Source organism: Brassica oleracea, unplaced genomic scaffold (genome assembly GCF_000695525.1).
Source record: "Brassica oleracea var. oleracea cultivar TO1000 unplaced genomic scaffold, BOL UnpScaffold01496, whole genome shotgun sequence".
NCBI classification, from domain to species: domain Eukaryota; kingdom Viridiplantae; phylum Streptophyta; class Magnoliopsida; order Brassicales; family Brassicaceae; genus Brassica; species Brassica oleracea.
Genome location: NW_013618030.1, coordinates 2,265 through 4,931, shown reverse-complemented (window position 1 = coordinate 4,931; position 2,667 = coordinate 2,265). Strand labels below are relative to the sequence as shown.

Below are 2,667 nucleotides of genomic sequence, written 5' to 3'. Positions count from 1 at the left end.
ATATCATTATATCATATAGTTTGACCAACTTATGTATCTAACAACATATAAAAATCGAATGTGGACCTACTTATTTTTCAATTGAATGTAATTGACTACCTAATTGAGTGCCACCTATGCATTGGGGCCTATTTTAATTAATACAAAATTGATGTTACATCTTTTCAAATGTTCCTCAATTAATATATAGGGGATATATTAACAGTACAATATTTTTATTGTAGCGTTTAAAACAAGATCAGCTGCATAAAACTTTCTATGCTCTTATTGATACGAAGGTAGAAACATAATCTCTAAGCAAATAATATTGATATATTTTGTATGGTGACACTAATTCATAGAACCTTTTAATATATTAGGGACTGCGGAAGAAGGTATTGTTGTTGGAGGTGGATGCATTCTGTTAAGAATTGCATCGAAAGTGGATGCCATTAAAGGGACTCTAGCAGAAGATAAAGAAAAGGTTAGTCTATACAAGTTATTACAGCAGGAAAAACACATGAATGAGTTACATGGTTATAATAGCGTTTCTGCAATAATTTTATCCGTCAGGTGTTGGTGTTGATAAGAAAGCATTGAGCTGCCTGTTGAATTTAACCGCTAAGAACGCTGGTGTTTATGGTAGTGTTGTCATCGAAAGTGTAAACAATGTAAAAGCATATTATACATATTGCAAGTTGGAGTTTTAATATAGAAACTAAGCGAATATTCTTTTCCTCCGGTTCACAGGTACTCTCTAGCTGCAACCAGAAAAACTGCCACAATAATGCAACTGACACATACAAAGATCTATTTTTAGCAGTAATCATTGATCCGACCAAAGTGAGTAAAGATCCTTATTTTATTGCATATTGAAATATCATGTTTGTTATGTTCTAAACGAATGTTTTTGAAGGTTGTAAGATGTTGCTTAGAGTATGCTTCAGCCGTGGCTAAGACATTTTTTTATGTCTGATTGTGTTGTTGTCGAGATCAAGGAGCCTGAATCAGCATTTCCCGCTGGTAAACCTATGGACAATTCAGGTTTGTCTGTATTTTTTTTCTATCAAACCCTCAGATACATTTTCGATGAAGGATTCAGGTTCACTCATATCAGTTATGGTGATGTACCAGAAACACTGCCGATGAACGATCCGCTCACTGCTGTCAATAATACCACACAAGCATCTGATCGTCTTCATCAAGTGTTCACAATGCAGTCACTCCATCGGAAACAGCAATCTGATTTTTGTGCAAGAACAAGTTTTTTGTATATCACTCGAGTTGGCTGTTTCTATTGCATCTTGAAAGACTAAGAAGTCAGGACACAGTTGTGTGTTCTTCATGCTGTTGTAGTTCAAATTCAGAAGAAAAAAAATTGGTTGGCAGAAGAGAAAGGAGTTCCTTTTGAACCAACAAAGAATCGTCAAGATTTCAGACTGGATAATTTATGTAAAACAAGTGTTAAGGTGTCAAGCTTTATTTTTTTTAAGAACATGTTTATTAAGCTTTGTTTTCTTCTGCTTCTGTCTTATGGCTGGGTTTCACGGATTACCCTTTTAGTAACATTTTTCCATGATCCCGCAACTGTTTTGAGTAAAATCTCTTTTGCTGGATTATAGGGTTCTCTGTTCCTCAAACTATTAACGTTTCTGACTTTATGCTTCTCATGATTCCTTTGGCTGAGTCAAGCTTATTTATTTTTAATACTTCTTAGGGCTTATAGTCTATAGAAATTATGTCCATACGTAGGTGTAATCATTTTGATGCCTTCGAGCATTGACAAACAGAAGCTTCAGTGAAATCAGACGAGCTTCTTTTGTTGTTAATATGGCAAACGACGAGTTGTTAAAGCCTAAGAACCCTCAGCTCTCCCTTAGACATGATCATTTTACGGGAATCCGACGCAACTATGAGCTGACTATATGTTCAAAAAAAAACTATGATCTGACTACAATTTTGTTTACATAAAACATTTTTTTTAAAAACTGTTAATTACATTACACATAGCGTTCTCGATTTAACAAGAGAATTGGTTAATAAAAAAAAGTAACATTTCAAAATTTTATTTACCGTAAATGTGATAAGTTTGCTTCCGAACAATTACACCCGAAAAAAACATGAAAAAGTCAACACAATCTCCATTATCATCTAAAACATTACTGTATGGGGACATATGTACGCCTTTTTTTTTTTTTGATAAATCCTATCGGCTCGGTCGGCTTTGAGAGGAACGCACTTGGTGCTACAGAGTGGACTAGTCCGAAAGCGTACCACACTGCCTGACCCGAGTTTAGAATACCTTCCGACTAATGCCAGGGGATGGACCAATCATCTGTTATGGGCCACCATGTAAACCACTTGGACCGAAGTCCAAGTCCACACTAACCAAGTTAGGGGTGATAATTTAGTTCTCATGGAGAAATCAAACCCATGACTGATGTGGGCCTTTCTATATGTGAAAAACATGCTACTAATTTTATACAATTACGAAGTGTCAACGATTAGAAAACCAAGTGGTCTTCCTAATAGTATTAACCCAAACTAGATCTCGATCCGCGCAACCGCGCAGATTTTTGTTTTCATTTATTTTTAAATAAACATTTTATTTTCAATTATAAATTGGTATATATTATAATATATATATATGTGTCTATCAATTTTTAAAACATAATAAGTTTACAGTAT

The 2,667-nt window shown here is 34.7% G+C and overlaps 1 pseudogene; it reads left to right on the top strand.

Annotated features, from left to right (window-relative positions):
* Window positions 1–359: 359 nt before the first annotated feature.
* LOC106321373 lies at window positions 360–1,023 on the top strand (annotated as a pseudogene).
* The last annotated feature ends 1,644 nt before the right edge of the window (window positions 1,024–2,667 follow it).